Genomic DNA, 20,819 nt, shown 5'->3' with positions numbered 1-20,819 from the left:
CGGACCCTCAATCACATACATTAAAATATAAGGATGTAGGAGGCCAGGTCATTGAAGGAAAGGTCATGTGTAAATCAGCCTATTACCTGTGAGTCATATCTACCTTCATACAAGACAGAAATTCAGAATTTCTTTTTTTTCCAAGACCGCTTTCAGTTTCCAAAAAGGTGCACAAAAAAGAGGATTATGTGCCTGCCCATGGCTCAGCAGTCCCAGAAGCCACATAGGGTGAGTGAGGAAGCAGCAGATCAGTGCACCGAGACATTGGCAGGTGATGAAGAGCGAGGGGAGCATCTGTACTGCCCGGGTGCCTGCCTCCTGCTGCCACCCTGGAGACCCTGCTGGTCTCTAGCACTGCATGATGGCACTCAGAGACAACCCAGGTGCTGTGACTGAATCATCTCAGGTCAAGTGTGTGTCAGGAGGTAATACTTGCAGTAAACTGGTGACACAGCTAAACCAAAAACACATATCTGGACATTTCACTGGTATGTTTCAATTTCACATCCAGGTGTGATTATAATTAGGAAAAACAATTCTCTGAAGATTTGCACATGCATAATGAGCTGGGAACGGAGTAATAAGGGTGTATCAGCGATCACACCTCACATTGTGGAAGAAAATGATAATTATTGCAAAATGCCCCTTCCACAGTCTACCTAATGAGGTTTTAATGCCTTCTTAAAGGATCTGTGTCATTTTTCTCTGCTTTGCTTGTTGTTGTTTTTTCCCTGTTAATGTAGATTCCTAAACGTATGATCCGTACAAGCTAATTGAAAAACATGTTTTGTGTTGGCCCCATTTGAAATTGTGAAAATGGACGAAGGAAGTGTTTAGAGTGTCACTTAATGTGAACTTGTACTGTACTGATGACAAGCTGATGAATGCTGTGGAATGGCTAAACTGGACACATCTACCAATGAAGATCACCCTTACATTTGGCTTCAGTCACACCAATCTCTAGATATGAACATGCAGTTATTTTCTCTATATCATAAACCCACGGTGTCCATTAGCACAGTACACTGCTTATGTTTTCACCCACAACATGCTAAAAGTAGGCTTCCTCGAAGTCAGCTTGTATGTGTTAGATTCTGAGGTTCTGATTCTTCTGACACTACATGCAATGACGTCACAGTAAAGGCTCTCCACTGGGTATTGTCGATATAGCAAGTGCCAAAGTATCAAACAAAACGTGCACTGAAAGTGTAACTATGCAAGTACCACCAGGAGCTCATATATTACATTGTATTACAAAGGCCCCCAGACTATAATTTCCGAGTCAGAGATTGTATGATGCTCCCAAAACCAACTCTCTCTGTCTTACAGCCGATTAAAGATGAACATTGGACCTGACTTGACTTCATTTATTGTATCGCTGCCACCAGCAGAGATATGGCACAGCTGTTAGGAACTCGCCAGGGTGGTCAGTCATAATCTCGAAAAAATAATGTTGAATGACAAAAATGTCGAAAAAATAATGTCGAAAAAAAAAAGTCGAATGTATTATTGTTTTATTATATGTATTTTTTGACTTTGGTAAGTATAAAAAATGGGTAAAATTAACAAAAAGGAGGGGGTTGGGGAGAACCCCCCATTTCGAAAAAAAAAAGTATTGAAAAAAAAATGCAACTTTTTTTTTTTCGAAATTTTTTTTTCGCGAAATAATGACTTTCGACATTACTGTTTTTGAAATGATCACTATAAACCACTCGCCAGACTATATGACTAAAGTAGATGGCAACATGTCGCTCTGTTTGGGAATGTATATATATATAATCCTCTTGTGGCTAGAGGCGAGACATCCAGCAAGATTGCCAGAGCACAAACTCATTACAAGTTTGCCTGTCCAGTAACAACGGACCGGCAAACTACGAGTTCTGCTCATGGGTGCCTTCCCGCCCACCAGGTCTGAGCTGGCGGGGTACCGGCACCCACGAGCAGAGCATGTTGGATGCACCGGCACCATGCAGGAATGGTGATGGTGCATCTGACCTCCCCATTCCCATGGGGAGCATTTTTTTCCGTCGCCCGTGAATGGCCAATTACCGGGTCCGGTGGGGGCCGTAATGACCCGGTAATTGCCCATTCGTGGGCGCTGGAAAAAAAATGATACCGCGGCAGGCACGGCTACCGCCGGTCTCGTAATGAGGCCCAATGTAAACAAACCAGAGAACTGCTCAGTAACACAGCACTTCAGTCTGTAACACCATAAAGTTTCACAACTGTGTTTCCAAGTACTGGAATGACTGCCTAATCCCTACGAAGATTGGATCATCCAAAATTACTTGATCAAAAAAGAATGTTCTGGATATTTAGGTTTGGGGAGACTCAAAGTTGTCATTTAAATCAGGGCATCAACAACGCATGTTATATTTACTGGAAAATACCCATATAGGATGTTATTAATTTAACATGCCTTCTTTGTGTGGTTCCTTGCATTATGTTAATGACTTGAAATGAGTGCAATGCTAGGATGCACATTGTCTCTTACTGGCTATGACGTCCTTTCGTCAACAGGAATTCCATCCAAGTACTTTACTTCGATAGAATTTGGTGAAACTCACCAAAATATATATGGGGTGTGTAAAGGGGTAAAAGAGGTGGGGTCGGGGAACGGTGAGTGATGGGGGAAACCCCACAAAAAAAAGAAAAGGGAGGGAGGGAATGGGGACACAACAAGAACGCAAACTCTCCTCTGCATTAATACCACCACCATCTCGCGCTCTGAAACACTTGTGTATGAGCGCGATAGAAATAATCATACAGCCAGCTTCACACCAGGCAGCAAAAAGGCAGAGGTTCCGCTTTGAGGAAAGTGCTGCTCACGCCACTCACATGAACATATCATCCGAGCAGTGCTGGTGGCATAAAGGGTCAGATGCATGTGCGGGAGTTACATCCTGTTTTTATGTAGTGGGAATATTGGCCTTCCTTTAGAGCATGAAATAGGCAAGTGTGCTGCTTATCTGGAGCCCTGGGTCAAGCAATACCAATCTTACATAATTGGCCCTATGAAGGCACCTGGCCAAGGGGAAGGGTGACTGCTGTCTCCAGCAGGGCACAATCTTTGCTCGCACAATATATTAGAGCGCCACCTGAAAAGAGGGTGCACTGCAAAGTGAATCCCCACAAAATGTTCAAAGCCCTTTCCTGACTTGTTGATCTCTATATTTGGGATGCCTGTGCATTCTTTTCCTAACATAGAATAGTAAATACACTCCTTGGTGGGAGAAAATGGCCCGCAAGGCTTTTGCTGAATGTCGGTTTTTTCTTGATCACATAAAGTGATTTGAATATCATTTCAATTTTTACGACTACCTTCTTCAGTGTGAACCTTTCTTCTTCATTTGCATGCATCCATTTTGTTTGCATGTGGGTTTTAGATGTTGCTTTTGCCCTTTCAGTTGCTAATGTTTCAAGGATCCCAATATAACAATAGCATTAGCTTTGCATAGAATGTGCAAATCAGAACAACCAATGTAGATTTTAGTGTACAGAGGGCTATGGGTTTGCATTTACCTCTCAGCTAGTTTAATTATTTACACATATATTTTTTACCAGCCTGTCAAATCTGCTCAAAATAGAGCATCTTAGCTCATAGATTTTTCAGCGAGTCGGGTGAAGTTGAGTGGGCTTTTTTAATATTCCAGCCTGAAACAACTCTCAACTATTATGTTGAGCTTCCCTGGGTCTCTCATAACAAATTGGCACATGTTGCTGTGATTTTTAATACTAAGGTCTTCCATGCATCTGCTACCTGATGGAGAGAAGATAATTGAGATTTCCTTAGGTTAGAAAACAAAGAATTTCCCCAGCCGAGGGCTGGAAGATTGACTTCTTTTAGGGCACTATAGCCACACACACCAAATGAGGCTCATAGTACCAGGGTGACTCAGCTTCTGTTCAGCAAGAAGAATTGTCATTAAGTTCACCACTTCTTTTCGAATTTGATTATACTTTTGGGCAGACACAAAATGTGTAAGTTAAGTTGGACAAGTTGATCAATTGAGAGGCCATTTAAAGATGTCCCCACCCCTTTTCTAAAGCCAGTTTGGTATTTAGAACGGAGCTTATTTTCCGCAGCCATTTTCTCCAGTTTTCTCAGAACTAGTGTAGCAAAAATTTTGCTGTCAGCGTCTAATAGCACAATTGGCCTATAATTGCCTGGAGCGCCTTTGTCTCCTTTTCTATAGATTGGAATTATGTTTGCCAAATTCCAGCTTTCAGGAATTACCTTCCCTTTTATGTTATTCACAAAATGTACAGAATGGTGGACCATACCAAGGGGGACCCCTTAAACACAATATTGTATAATTTGTTTTGTCCAGGACCCGGGGCTCTGGAGTTGGATCATTTTTTAATGACTGGCAAAATAACTATGAGGGCAAATGTGGCACAATATGACTAGCTTTGCATATTTTTGAGTCGGATAAACATAAATAGTAAGGTTTAATTTTCGGTTATTATAAATATCATGCACATAAAGAAAGATCTGAAAAAGAGACTAACTACAGAAGAACATATTGATATAAAGAGATATAAAGAGATTGTATTAAGCAGAAACAACCTGAAACTCTCTGAAGCCAACATGTGAGATGGAGGCAGGAGAGCGCTGAATAATGGGCTCAGCGGAGTGAATTCAACTTAGCCTAATTTGATTACATGTCTAGTCAACATGCAAAGTTAGTTCAATGGTGAACATGGGGGACGATTTTGATGTTCATTTGTATAGTCGTAACATATTTTCAAGTTAACTTCGTTTCTTAGGTAACCTACAGCTATACATTGGCATCCAGTTACAGGTGCCTATGTGGCCCTATCACTGAAAATGCACACATCAAATTTGTGTAAGCCCTGCCATCACCAGGACTGCTGCTAGGATTGACCACCAAGTATTGATTGCTATTGGTTATTATTCTGTGGTGGATGTGTGAGTCTTTGTATTCATGTACATTTAAATACGTTTCTGGCAGATACACAAAGACTACCACACACACACATAGTGTCGGATGGTGACATTTTTGATTGGGGGAGTGCACCCATTTGTCATAAAAAAGCAGGTGCGACCTAGTGTAGCAAGGGAACCCTAACAAAACAATGGGTATTCGAGGTATGGGGGGATCCCCCTCAAGAATAATTTTTAAATATACTTTAAAATGGTGCATTTTTCAGCACCCTTTCTATGCAAATGTGAATAAAAAAAGCCACAGAGTTTACAATCGGTTTTGCAGGGCAAGACTTCAAAAAATACATTGGATGCCAAGTCACGAACAGTGCACAACATCATTTTCATGATCCCGTTGAACACTCTATGCCAATATTCTGCCAAAGTAAAATTATATTTTATCCCAGGATTGCAGAAGTGCTGTTTGTATTACGCTGTTAAGTTGGGCTTTCAACTGTAACAAACAAGAAAAGAAAACATTGCGAGGGCTGACTTTACCGAGGTGCTCCTGTTTCTTTAAGGAGGCTTGGCTTCTGAGTAGCAGCTGACTCGCGGGTCATGTGTGTCTGGAAGAAGCTAAAAGCCACGTACAGCCGCCATTGCTGCGTTAATCCCAGGTTGCAGAAGTGCTGGTTGTATTACGCTGTTAAATTGGGCTTTCAACTGTAACAAACAAGAAAAGAAAACATTGCGAGCACTGACTTCACTGAGGCACTCCAGTTATTTTAAGGAGGCTCAGCTTCTGAGTAGCAGCTGACTCATGGGTCACATGTAGCTGGAGGAAGCTAAAAGCCACGTACAGCCCGCCCTCATGGCGTTAAGCCTTGAGATGTAAAGGGCGAGGTGCAGCTGTTTGGAGCTGTTTGGCTGGTGGCGGGTGAGACTTAACCATATTATCATTAACTGGAAAAAGGGTATTTAATTCCGCACCAGTTCCATCCAGCCCACTGGGAACTTTTACTATATATTCTTGTAACTCTGCTCTCATTGAGAGATCTCAAAGAAACTGTTGTACTGTGCCTTGCTGTCCATAATTTACGCGTTGAAGGATTCAGGAGTGGGGGAGGAGAGACAGACTGTGGCATCTCCTCAAGCTGTCGGGCGTTCCCCTTCCTGTTTTGTGCTTGAAGGTTTATGAGACATACGGCTGTTTGATACTGTTATTTAGCTACTGTAGCACTGCAGCGGAGTTTGACTCATATATTTTAAAATATATATTTTAAACTGCTTTTTTAAAGTTTTTATAATGGCATATGTTATATGTCTCTTAGGTAGCTACATTAAGGTAATTAGTGTCGGGATTTCATATTTGTCAGTAAATTTCATGAATTGGTAATTGAGTATTAATTGGAACAGCCTGGTGATTGGTGTAACGACTAGTCATTGCCTCTGTTTATTTCTTTAGGGCAAAGAGCTGAGGCCGGATTCTCTTTGTAAACTTGTTCCCAGGAACTATGTAGCGGGAGTCAGTATCCTGGGTGGGATCGTAAAGTCATTTGACTATGGCCCCCAAACTTTGATCCCATAAAGGAAACAACAATAAAAGTGGTAAAGGTAACAGAGGCTCTACACCTTGTAAAGGTAAAAATATAACAGATCCTGTTAAGAAGTCTGGCCTTGAACAATCAAACATTTCTTTCCTTTCCCTTAAGAAAGTGGGGGTTAATAACTTTATTGAGGATATTACTCCACATTCAGACAGTAGTTTTACGGTGGATAATAATTCCTTACTTAATTTATGTAAGGATTTCAGAAGACACTGCAAGTAGGTTTCCTCTGGAGCTGATCTACATCCGATCAGCAAGGTACAGCGGTCCAATCTTCAACATGATTTCCTAAGACATGCCATGGGACTTGCTAATACACAGATTCCATACACATCTCACAATAGTTTAGAGAATGTTGAGGGAATGGATAATATAATAGGCACTAATTTGTCTGTAACACCAGATTTAGAGAGATTAGCACAAGAAGACACCCGGTATGATGATGATGAAAATGTGTCTTGGTCAGAAGCTCCATCAGAAATTGATAGTTCAATCAGTTCAAAAGGTAAAATGGATGCATTAACCATAACTGTTGACATCCTATTAGGCATGTGCATGTAATTAATGAATGAGCAACTATCATTGAAAGATTTGATGTTGTCATTGCAAGCAAGTGTTAAATTAATAAGTCTCTTTGGTGAAATGTCGAAGGTTAATGATGGAGGAGAAATAGTAATCATATCGCAGGAAATTGAGAAAGAAAATCTGAGTGATCTATTCAGACCATCCACCTTATGGCGATTTTGCGATTTGCAAAAAAAACGCAAAATTTGCCATTTCCCGCAATTGCCGCTATAAATCATTAAATGAGCGCAAAAAAGACACGTTAGCTTAGTGTGTCTTTTTTCTCGCTCATTTAATGATTTAGAGCGAACACAGCTGGCTGCTGATTGCAGCAGCTTGAGGGTTAACACCTCGGCTCTGCGTTGCAGGCCCAGGATTGGGGGAGGGTCACGCAGGCCTGGGAGATGCACAGCATTTGGCTGTGACCCCAGGCACCTCCAAGGCTCATTGAGTGCCCGAGCTGACAGTTGGTGAAGCTAGCCAGGTAAGCACTGGCCTGTCCACTCATCTGCCCCCAACTCAGAGCACCCAAAGAGGCCACTGGACTGTTTTCATTCCCGGCGCTCGACAGGAAAGTAAATTACTTTCCTGTCGAGCGCCCGGAAAAGAAAGCATAAACTTAATGCTTCCTGACGCTCGTCTGCAATTGGTATCATGCAGCCCAGCCTCAAGGCTGGGCTGCATGATACCAATTGAAGACTCTCGTAGCTGTATTAATTTCAAATTGCTTTACAATTGGTATCATGGGCTGCATGATACCAATTGTAAAGCAATTTGAAAACGAATACAGCTACGAGCGTTTGTATCATGCAGCCCAGCCTTGAATCAAGGCTGGGCTGTATGACACCAATTACGCACAAAATTGGGTGTTAAAATTTATGAAAGGCAAATGCCATTCGTCCTGTGCAATTTTGGTGGTTATGCAAAGCCAATTTAATGATATATGCATATTTCACCTTGATATGCTAATTTCTGATGACATCACATGCCATTGCATTTGTTAATGAGTTCCCTCCCCCACTTTAATTTATAGGACTTGACCCCTGGTAGTGTTGTGATGTTTCATTTCTGTTTGTGGGTGTGTTTAGTCACCATGTGTGGGTGGCATAACCATGGAATTATGACCACCCAAGAGAGTTCATTGTTTGGCTAGGTATTATGGGCTTGCAGTTACTGCCACTGCATTGCTCCTGTGTCTTGGCCTCATGGATTCCTTCCATGGAGAAGTGTAGAGTTGTTCCCCCTCTCTCCTGGGGTCATAGGACAAGCGAAAAGCAAACCTATGGGCTTCAACCAGGGTTACACTTTTGAATTCAAGCCTATCTGTTTATTTGCTTTCCACTTGTCTGCTGGAAGTAGTGGCACAGCACCATTTCCTTGGAGCGCATCAGGCTGTATCCCCCTTACCCCACCACAATCCAAAATGTTAGGCTGTGGTGACTCGACCTGGCTGTCCTACAGAGCGGGTCACGCAGGCCTGGGAGATGCACGGCATTTGGCTGTGACCCCAGGCACCTCCAAGGCTCATTGAGTGCCCGAGCTGACAGTTGTTGAAGCTAGCCAGGTAAGCACTGGCCTGTCCACTCATCTGCCCCCAACTCAGAGCACCCAAAGAGGCCACTGGACTGTTTTCATTCCCGGCGCTCGACAGGAAAGTAAATTACTTTCCTGTCGAGCGCCGGAAAAGAAAGCATAAACTTAATGCTTCCTGACGCTCGTCTACAATTGGTATCATGCAGCCCAGCCTCAAGGCTGGGCTGCATGATACCAATTGAAGACTCTCGTAGCTGTATTAATTTCAAATTGCTTTACAATTGGTATCATGGGCTGCATGATACCAATTGTAAAGCAATTTGAAAACGAATACAGCTACGAGCGTTTGTATCATGCAGCCCAGCCTTGAATCAAGGCTGGGCTGTATGACACCAATTATGCACAAAATTGGGTGTTAAAATTTATGAAAGGCAAATGCCATTCGTCCTGTGCAATTTTGGTGGTTATGCAAAGCCAATTTAATGATATATGCATATTTCACCTTGATATGCTAATTTCTGATGACATCACATGCCATTGCATTTGTTAATGAGTTCCCTCCCCCACTTTAATTTGTAGGACTTGACCCCTGGTAGTGTTGTGATGTTTCATTTCTGTTTGTGGGTGTGTTTAGTCACCATGTGTGGGTGGCATAACCAAGGAATTATGACCACCCAAGAGAGTTCATTGTTTGGCTAGGTATTATGGGCTTGCAGTTACTGCCACTGCATTGCCCCTGTGTCTTGGCCTCATGGATTCCTTCCATGGAGAAGTGTAGAGTTGTTCCCCCTCTCTCCTGGGGTCATAGGACAAGCGAAAAGCAAACCTATGGGCTTCAACCAGGGTTACACTTTTGAATTCAAGCCTATCTGTTTATTTGCTTTCCACTTGTCTGCTGGAAGTAGTGGCACAGCACCATTTCCTTGGAGCGCATCAGGATGTATCCCCCTTACCCCACCACAATCCAAAATGTTAGGCTGTGGTGACTCGACCTGGCTGTCCTACAGAGCGCAGCCAGACAGAACACATTTTGTTCCTCACTAACAAAAGCCTTGCAATTACTTGGTTTTAGGCTAAAAAAGATGTTAAATGATATATTTTTCAACGTTAGAAAATGCCGCAAAAAACGCAGTTGGGTGCCGCAATTTTTTTCTTTTTTGTGCCGCAATATTTTCCATTTCATGCCGCAATTTTCTGGAGGGTCTGCATTGATTGATAAAGAACAGAAAGGGATAACAGGATTAGAAGGGTTACTTCAAACCACTCATGTTAAGATAATTGACCCTGATAGTGGAAGTATAGTTGAATTAGAGAGGGAAGAAGGAACAGAGTATTCTCAAGGTCAGAAAAGAATAACTTATCGTAAAAGGGGCAATAAAGGAGGTGTGGGTAAATCTAAAAAGAAGAAGTTGTGTAAAAAGAATAGCTTAGCTTTAGCAAACACTTCAGTGGATGATGTAGATTGCATTGAAGTAGCAAATAGATTTCAATTACACTCTGGTAGCCTTAGAAAAGAGCAGGAAGGGGGTCTGAAATATTGGTTTATGCGTATTATGCGTAAGGTGAAAGTTAGTAGCTCTAGAGAGAATGTTCTGAAGCAAGTCATAAGTATAGGTTCAAGTAAGGGCATTGAAGCTGAATCAAGTGGGGTTGCCAAGATAGTAGATAATAGTGAACATCAGTCTATTAGGGAAACGGGAATCAGATATATTGATATTAAATATAATGATGTAAAGGTTAACCTGAATGCCAGAGAAAAGGTGATTTATAGGAGTGAAATGAAATAATTAGATATGTGTGGTAATTGGCATTCAAAAGTGAGAGAAGGTGAACCTTATCAGGTAGGAATGATTAATAGAAGTATAAGATGCAGTAAAAGTATTACGTTTGTAGAGAAACGGCCAAAAGAAAACACGCTCTTCTTGAATTGTGGTTGGTTGCTCGACCGCTTAGGACGGGTCGACTAATTACAAGGTATTAAGAGTTCAGATATTGACATAGTCATATTACCTGAGGTTGGCAGCTGGAATAATTGGTCCATAGTCCATTTCGGAAGAGACGTTATTGTTGAATTGATCAGAAACCATTCAAACGAACTTTGAGATAATGATTTCAAACTAATTATATGTAACAGTGTTGGGAAAGATAATACGTGGGAAATCCCACCTCCTTTAGTAAATGGGAGGTTGGATTATCCCCAGCAACAGCAAATATGTATGGATAGATGGATTCCAGATGAAAATTATCTTATGGAGGGCTGATCTGAGTTGGAATCAAAGAGCAGAACCATCATATTCTGGAATAGCAGAGGTTTCCACTCGTTATTACATAAAGAAAGTATAGTCAATCTCAATAATTGTGATGTATTGGCAATTCAGGAAACGTGGGTCCAAGGAACTATTCTATTAGATGGTTATAATGTATTAATCAATCAGGCATCTATTGGGCTTCGAGGAAGACTGAAAGGGGGTCTATCTGTGGGGGTGAAAACACATTAACTGCCAGTTACTATGATAAATTTGGTAAATCGCGCTCAGTGATGTGTGTGATTATTGGTGACCCGGACACAAGGGAGGACTTTCTGTTGATAAATATATACTCTAGACCTGCTGGGGCCAATTTGATGGAAGTGATTAAAGTAGTTGAGGCTACCTTGGCATATTGAAGATCCAAAAGCCAATGTTATGATAGTGGGATATTTCAACTCACTGTGTGATGTTGCTATGCTAATATTTGATGCATGGGAAGTTTTGAGTGGAGATAATGTATTACCATTCCCTTTTGAAGATAAGATTACTGATAGAAGAAAACATATTGGGCCTCATTACGACTCAGGCGGTAAGGGTTTTACGGCGGCGTAAACAGCGCCGACCCTTACCGCCTGAGTACGAGGTCCCTTAGCGCCATGGAGGTTTTAACACCTGCTTTTAGCAGGTGTTAAAATCCATGGCGCTAAGGGACCATGGAGTTAATTACGCCACCGTAATTTACGGTGGCGTAATTAACGCCTTTCCCACTCCCATTATGCCCTATGGGGCAAAATGGGAATGGGGAAGGGTAAATGGGAAAATGGGGATTTACCCCCCTGCCAAGGTTGGAATGGGGCGGTAAATCCGCCAACCACCATGGCATAAACGCAGTTTACGCCATGGTGGTAAAGTCACGGCCCAGGCGGTAACTTACCGCCTGGGTCGTAATGAGGCCCATTCTCTCCCATACCTCCGCAGGAATGATCTGGTTGGATTTGATGATTAGGTGGGGATTGCATTTCTTACAGCCAGTCAACTTGGATGTTAATGGTCCCACATGGACTAATGGTAGTGTCTATTATAGATTAGATTATATGTTTGTGAATAAGGGATGGGGAGCGAGGATACAAGAGTTTGAACATGTGCATACCCCTCACAGTGATCACCTCATCCTCAAATGTACTCTTGGAGGTCTGCAATCGATGAGTAGGTATAATTCAGAATTAAACTTACAATCGAACATTAGTGGTAGCAGGATTTGTTGGACAGAAAATAATCTGGTAAAGTTTGACAGGCATTTAATATCTTGCTAATTAATGGACAAGACCTGTTACTTAATGGACCCCTGGTGATTGGGAATCTTTTAGGTATGATTCAAATGACTGCAAGTCGAATCACAATTAATAAAAAAACAGAGGAAGAACATAAATATTCTTATGATTGCCAGATTGCAAGTAAAAAGAAAGAAATTAACTGTTCCATTAGGTTAGTAACTTTGAAAAATTGCCTTCTTAATATAACAAACATCTGCACAAAATTTAAGAACTGGCTTAATGTTTATAAACATAATATCCACAATGCCAATTGGAAAATTATCTTTAAACTGTGTAGGACTCAGTATGTAAAGACATTTTGGTATTTGTATCATCAGCATATAATTGAAGAAGAAAATACTGATATTAATATTATACCTATTGAGGTCTAGATTGAGTTTGTAACCTCTTTATATTTGAAAGAAGAGAAAGGAACTTCTTGGATTGACTTAAAATGGTCTAATGAAGAACTGGTTTTCCCATTTGATTGAGTTGAGGTGATCAATATTATTAAGAACATGAAATCGTCAAGAGCACAGGGGCCAGATTGTCTGGAAAATATTGTATTAAAGCGTAACCCAGAAAAATGGGCTACCATCATGCTCGAACTTTTTACTCAGATCTGGAAAACAGGAGTGATACCTGATAGCAGGAGACAAGCTGTATTCATCCCGGTGTATGAAAAAGGTGGTTGATCCTGTCCGAAAAACTATAGGCTTCTGGCGATGGCAGACTGCAGTTGCAAACTTTTCTGTACTCTCCTTTTGAAATATATTTAATAAATGGATTTCAGATAACAATGGTATCCCCTGCTGCAGACAGACTTTAGAGAAGGGTATTGCACTATCGATAATATTATGACATTAAATGTCCTAGTGGCGGAAGCGGTAACGAAAAAAACTGAGCTGTTTGCCTGTTTTATCGACTTCACTAGGGTATTTGATTGTGTGGCGATATGTGAGTCCATATATAATAATCCAAAAAATCAGGATGTGAGATCCTACAAATCAGCAGGCTATGGTTCTGAACAGAAGAGTTTATTTCAGAAAACCACAAGTGTTATAGTTCAATTAGTTTACATAGCTTTCGATAAGCACGAAAGGCTGAAAAGGAACGGACAATAGTGATTGAGTTTGGTGGAAATAAAGATTGCGTATTTACCTCTTTTGTGTTGAGGTACAGAGTTCCACCTAAAGGCACAGTGGTATACAACAGTTAGAGGAACATGTACTTATACAATAGTGCACCCGGGACATAGGGTGGTCCAGGGTACCGTAAACACTGGGTGTACACAACATAATCTACAAGACATACACGAAAAAGGGTATTTGCAGTTGTGTCACTGAGGATCGACACGGGTGTGTTTCGGCCAGGAAGGCTGAATTGTTGCTTGGATGGTATTGGCCTTCTTCAGGATGAGCACCAAATGCGGTGTAGTCCGTTTTGTCTGTGAATAGCGAAGGATTTGTAAGGATTTGCCTTGCCAAATGAATAAGCAATCCAGGCAGATAGCAAACTGGCATAGAAAGACTGTAGACATTGATTGAACTCTTTCAACATCCTGAGAAGCACATGAACAAAAGATATTCACGACGAGCACAGCAGAAGAAGAAGGACGAGAGAAGAATGTCGGAACCAGCAAATGCCCCCTCCTGCACCAATGTTGATAGCGAGTTAAACGCAGTACATAGTAAGGTGAAAAAAGGACATGGTTGAAAGAATTGTATGTTGGGTCTAACCATAATAATGTGTATAATGTGTATATTATCCCTAATATTGACCATATCAGTATTATGGTACCTAGAAGAAATGCACCCTCTTGAAGTACTTTTGCCTGTTGTGAACGCTTCCACCACAGAAAGCCCAGTCCATGTGATTTCCTATACCTTGTCCCCAATGGAAGAGAGACATAGGGAAGGATATGGGAACAACACATTGCTATTAATAATGAATATGACACACTCAATCCTAAGAAAAAACAATTGTTGGGTTTGTGCCCACCTGCCGCAGCATGGTGGTCAGGGAATAGGATGGTATGTACAGCCCCTGCCCTTACCTTCTGCATGTTATGCTTCTATAAGTGCCTTATACTATGGGAAATGGAACGAAAGTGAAACTGGTCAACTAGATAAAACACCCATGAATGAATTCGAGAAAGTGATTATGAAACCGGTGTGTTGCTTCATATTCCATAAAAGACGATTAAATACACCAGCAATAATGCCACAGGATAGATTGTCTGTACCTTATAAAACTTCTGTGATCACGTTCCACATGAACCCACAGGGGAATAAGGATGCGGAACCCCCTTCATATAGAGTGAATTATAACCCTCATTCTGTCCCATTCTGTTTAAAGAGAAAGGGTTCTTTCCAGGTAGGAGGATTTACCAGATGCAGGAACATAGCATTCCTTGATAAAGAAGTGGAACCAATATATGTGGGAGATCCTGTGTATTTCATATGTGGAGAAAAAGCATATCCTTGGTTACCTAGGAACTGGGGAGGCACGTGTTATTTGGGATTTCTGTTTCCTGGGGTGTTTCTTTTAAAAACATCACATATAACCAGATTGACCAGGTCATGACCTCGCCAGAAAATTGAAGACGGGTTGATTGTAGGGGACATAGCAAAATCATTCATACCATTTTGGGGCCAGGCGATAAACTCTTATAACATAAGACGACTGTCTAGGATATTGGAAGAAACAATAAATGGAACCACTGATATATCATCTAATATGACTATTGAAGAGAAAGGAATTAGATTGATGTCACTGCAAAATAGAATGGCCCTTGATATAATCTTAGTTTATCGCGGCAGTGTTTGCAAAATCGTGGGATCAGCCTGTTGCATATTTGTAAGTGACTCCTCCCCCACGATTTTTGAGGCGATAAGAAAATTTCATGTATTAAACTCGGATCTCCACCCCCCTGAAGGAGGCTGGGAATTGAACATAAGCTCCTGGTTTTGGGAAGTGTTACGATCCCGGCGATGGAAGCTATTTGCAATTCTACTAGCAATCCGAGGAATATTCGTGACATGTTGTTGTTGCATACATTGTCTCCCTATAGTATGTACTGAAATTAGCACTCACAATAGTAATGAATCTGAAACCATTAAAGAATTCATGGCAATCGACATTGATAATAATAAGGAGGAGACAACAAGTGTATATGAGTCAGAATTTGAATCAGACTCCGAATCTGATCCAAATACTTGGTCGGAGGTGGATGCAATGTATGGATGAGGCATTTGGCATACGGCCAAGAGGAGGGTTTTTCAGTCCTAAATACTAAACACCCTTTGGGTGGAACGAAATGCATGATTAATTGGTTGGCCGAAGACCAATCGCCTCATTTACAGGGTTAAGAATATATACTCATTAGTTATTACGTAGCTATCAGTTCAACTAGAGTGAGGCCATTTTAAGATGACCAGAATCGCCATTTTGTTTTCTCTCTGCTCTCTCTAACGTTGCCACTTTGCCTCATGTAAAACTGCTTTGCTGTAGATATTATTTTGCTTCAATGATCCAAGTCTAAGAAACATGTTGAAACAATACACTGGAAAGCCAGACAGAAATGCCCGATTCCCTCCCTCACATATCCTTGAAGGCAGGGAGCAAGGCATTTTAATCAGTACACGAATGCCAGTGAGTCTCCTGAAAGAATAGCAATGTATGAAACTAGCATTTAAAGAGTTGAATTATGTTCTTCTTTACGGCCCCCCATTCTGAGCACAGTGAGGCCCCGGAGAGCAGGCTGACCTCTAGAGCGAGAATCAAAACTAAGAGATAGTGAGGCCTGGTATGTGCCAGTCTCCTATGCGCAGCTTGCCCATGAAAACAGAAATGCTGTGTTCTCGCAAATAAAGAATGGTGTCTGTAAAATTGGAGATTGCAAATCGCTACTAAATATGGTGGTCTAAGGTGTCATATTTGTCACAATGGACAATCATCACCTCTAATTCAAAGGGAAATGAATTGGGGGAGGCATTGAATGTGTCATACTGTGTCATTGCTGATTGTAAGATGCTCCTTTTGTATATATGTAACTGATGTACGCCTCTCACTCTCTTGCATCCCCCGAGGTCTGTTAGACACACGTCGCGGGGCGTGGGACCATTTGGCCAACTGGGACTATTTTGTATTGCAATAAACCCTAGATTTTGGGAACAGAACCTTGTGTCTGGCGTATCCATTCGTGTGTGGTGATTGTGCCTTGTTTCCACATCCGAGGGTCCCTCAGGGGCCCCTTCAGATAGGGGGAGATTGTAGGGCAAGTTAGAAAAGTGGAAGATTAGTCCCATTATGCTCCACTTTCTCAAAGTAATGTACAGGATAACCACTGTTGTTATGTATTTGCAAAAAGGAAAGGAAAGAACTTTACCTATTGAAACTTATGTGCGACTTAAACCAGGGTGTGTAACCTCCCCCACCACCTTGGGATATGAAGTGAAGCGTGACAGAGGCGGCCTCTTACAACGCATTGCATTGTATCGCATTGCATTGAGGTGCGGCTTGACACGTAGTGTCCTTACGCCGCAGGGTCCTTTCCTCTGACGGGCTAATGGGCTAACGGGTTAACGGATCGAATGCGGCTCTGTTTTCGTGCTGCAAGCCAGTGTTCACTCCTAGCCAGCGCGTCCCCCAGTGTTCCTGGACGCCCCTCGGGGGGGGGGGCTGCCGCGGTGTGGGACCAGCCTTGGGGGTGATTGTATCGGCGCTTGCGGGACTGTATGTTGCAGCGCTGGCACTGGCTGTCAACGTTGAAGTGTGGCTCTTTTTGCGGCATTTGTGACCGCTTGCTGCGGACACGGCCTGGGAGGTGAGTGCCCTTGAGCCGTTTCTCACCTTCTCGACTTTGTCTCTGTGCGTCTGCCCCGAGAGCGTGGTGGCTCTGTGGGATATGCTTTTGGGGCATTGTTGACATTGTCTGCGCTGTGCATGCACAGTGTTGAGTCTTGTGGGATTGCACACTTGCCAGGAGTGCCTATTGCTTTTTGACCTTTCGCTGTGTGTGGCCTCTTTGGCTGTGTGATTTGGGAGGAGTGTGAGTCCCAGTATTGTCACCAGGGTCCCGGTGTGCACCGTTTGTGCTAATTAGAGGTAGCGTGGTTCACCTGCCAAAGTCAAACGGATTTGCAGGCAAAATGCCCAGGAGACTGCAGGCTTAGACCTTTGATCCTGGGCACCTTGGTATTTTGTTTCCTCATCAATCCTTTGGTCTTTAGGCGAGAGGAACTACCTGGACAGTTCCCAAGGATTGTGGTTTATTAATCTACTTCTCTTCATCTTTGAAGTGTATAACCCCCACTGGACAACCTCCATACTTGCCATTTAACATTACATTGGAGAGCGCTTTTGTTCTTGAATAGACAATCCTGGTTGACCTTATTATACACCTTTTATCGATATGCAGCCGGGGAAAAGGTCCTCTTGTTCGACTTACAATCTGCGTAAAACGAAGACCTTACCCTTTAAGGAAGCTATGGAGACTCATACGAAGGTTGCTAAACCTAAGAAGAATGCGAAATATGCCAAGCCGGTGGACCATGGTGCTATCACTGAGTTTTTTTCCAGTAAATCCACCTCCGGATATTAACTCAACAATCATTGAGGAAACGGTAGTCCCCGGCCAGAGTGGCAGTACTTCATTGAATACCACCAATTTTGATGATATTGACAACAATTGACAAAAAACAGGGATTTCATCACAACCGCCACTGACGATAGCTAGCGGCTCTTCACCTCACAACATTAGCAACATGAGTACTCCGCCTGGTCAACATAACTCCATTAGAAGCAGTGGACGATTGTCTGCTTCACCTAATTTAGCAATGGCATCAATGGAGGATGCACCAGACGCACCGGACAATGACTTGGAGTGCCAATACCCCGGCTCAACCGAGGTTGCAGAGCTCCAATCATCAGTTGCCGCTCTTCAATTCGCGCTCAAGATCCTTCTGCAAATGTCAGGCCGCATTTTGACCAATACTAACATTCTTAGCTTGGCATTAGAACAGAAGGATCACCTCCGTGAAGAGGCAGAGGTTAACTTATCTGACGCCTTGCGCAATGTGGAAGAAAGCACTGACCTGGACAATATGGAAGAAGCTGAAGTTGTACCATCAGAACCTGTTAACGACGCTGATAGCCAAGAAGTAACTCAGGAGAATGTCTGTGAACTTGAGAAGGCACAAAACCCCTTCATCTTCTTTTCACGGAAGCAACGTAGGTTGGCGAGGAAAGCGCTCAAAAATAATAAATCCAAAACTAGTGCCCAACCGCCTACTGTCGTGCCACAGACAGGGCTGGATACATGCTCGAAAAAAGCCAAAAAGAGATTTGCTAAATCAGCGGCACTGGAGCCTATGATTAAAGGATCCCTCTCTGGCTGGCTTGTGCCGGAAGGAAAAGCCATCAGCTCGGTTTCTGATGAGGATCTTTTGAAAGATGTGGTATTAGAATTAGAACTTAGTCCACCTGTATGTTCTGAGCAACCAGCAGTGACTGCACACGAGAGCAATCCACTTTTACCCGTGCTTCCGGAATTGGGGTACGACTCTAAAGACATTAATGAAAATCGCATCTGCTTCATCAAGAACTTATATTAGAGCAGTAAAAATACTTGGCTAGCGTGTTCAGAGCTACTAGTCAGACTTTACTCCATTCCACAACTCCGAGTATTGAAATCAGATGATTTTCTGTTTGTTGAGCCTTTGATAGGACCAAATCCTTGTGTCTCTGCCCTACATTGCACCTTCCTGTCTACAGCGCGGCTGATCAGGAAATACAAAGAGGAACTTAGGACTATTGATGTCGCCATCGATGTGGATCCGAATGAAATAGATCCTAACATCGGCCCTGTTGTTGCAGCCCCAGACCTTGTGTCCATTTGTCCCAAGCTAGTAGAAGTAAAAAATCTTGAACTTGCCGAAGTACAACAAGTTCTAAAATGGCTGAGGGAATCCCTTCTGGGGGTTTTACACAACCACTGATCCTTTTCCCTTCTTTCTTGGAACCGTAGAGGTTTTGCCCATTTACTGAGAACCGAGGGTTCTGTCGACCTTTTGTCTAAACACAGTTGTATTTGTCTCCAAGAGACTTGGGCAATGGACCCTCTGCTTTGGTATGGTTTTGTGGTATATCAATCTTATGCAAAACAGGGTATAAGGGGGCACCCCTTTGGTGGTTTACTCATTGGGGTGGTAAATACGTCAGTCTCTCGTAGAGTGCATTGTGAGGTCGATGACTACCTTATGGCAGTAGAGGTTGAATATCAAGAGGAAAGTTGTTCTCTTAGGTTCCTCCTTGTTAACCTTTACAATCCACCAGGAGCAGTCATGGCAGAACATTTACAAGAAGCACTGCAGGATTTAATGGCATCTTGGACATTGAAACCTGGTAATGCGGCAGTGGTGGTCATGGGGGACTTCAACTGCCACATGATGGGCGAGGGTTATACATCATCTAACCTGAAGCTTAATACAACATGCCTGATGATGCACGAGAAAAGAGAGGCTGAGGGGCTGGGCTGGTTACAATTGTTCGCTCATTTGGATCTTGAGATGATCAACGGCCGTACGCCTGGTGATAGGCCAGGGAAATATACCTGGACTAAGGGTAAAGCTTCCAGTACCCTGGATATATATTCCTGTGCCCCGAAATGTAATCAAAAGTTACTGATATGAAAGTGATAAATAACAACTGGTGTGACCACTCGATGCACCAATGTTTTCTTCAATTACCTAGCCATACTATTCCTACACTTAATATTTGTACTATTAACATCAATAGTGCAGGGTCTAGAATTATATGGTCAGAAAAAAACATTCAATCAACTACGGAAGCCCTCAATTACACCTCTTCTGTAGGCTCCCTAGATTTTAATACTATGGGCCCCATTATACGGTAGGCGGAGGACCAAGGTGCTATTAGCACCTTGGTCCATGCCGGTAAAATACCGGCACCGCCTTGGTGGAAAGGGGAATTACCGCCCTATTCCAAGATTGGCGGGGCGGTAATTCCCCCTTCCCCCATTGCCCTTCCCCATTCCCATTTTTGCCCCATAGGGCTCTATGGGAATGGGGAAGGCGCTAATTACGGTGCCGCAAATTGCGGTACCGTAATTAGCACCCTGGTCCCTTTGCAGGTTGGTTTTTAACGCCTGCTAAACAGCAGGCGTTAAAGTACCTACCCGCAAAGGGACCTTGTAGTAAGGCGGTAAGGGTTTACCGGTACCGGTGCCTGTGTAATGAGGCCCTATGACCATTAATGCCATTGAAGAATGGATTCTGACATTCTCAGAAAAACATGCTGTGACTAAAATGTCCCACATGATAAGAACTGAGGGTGTTAGTCGCCCCTACAGCAAAGGAATTAGAGATGCCAAGAGAGGGCTGAGAGCTGAAATGCATAGCATTAAGACCTTGAATTTACCAGCAGCTCTTCGTAGTGAGAGAGTTAGAAAAGCCAAAAATTGTTTCAGAACTAGTGTCAAGCATATAAAAAATATTGAGAGAAACTGCGTCTATCAAAGCCCAGTGCAGACCACCTGCTCTAGAGATTCCCGCAGTATATGGTCCCTATTGAATGAGACTAGGAAGAAGGGTAAAGCCCAACTAGCCAACCCTATTAGCGAGGATACTTGGATAAAATTCTT

At 42.6% G+C, this 20,819-nt stretch overlaps 1 protein-coding gene across 1 annotated transcript in view; it reads left to right on the top strand.

The window, feature by feature from the left end:
- PLCB2 (phospholipase C beta 2) overlaps positions 1-20,819 on the top strand; it is a 1,211,696-nt gene that overhangs the window by 613,921 nt on the left and 576,956 nt on the right. The window lies entirely within an intron of this gene.

The sequence above is a fragment of the Ambystoma mexicanum genome, chromosome 14 (genome assembly GCF_040938575.1).
Source record: "Ambystoma mexicanum isolate Mex_15411 chromosome 14, UKY_AmexF1_1, whole genome shotgun sequence".
In the NCBI taxonomy this organism is placed as follows: domain Eukaryota; kingdom Metazoa; phylum Chordata; class Amphibia; order Caudata; family Ambystomatidae; genus Ambystoma; species Ambystoma mexicanum.
This window is presented reverse-complemented; position numbering and strand designations above follow the sequence as displayed.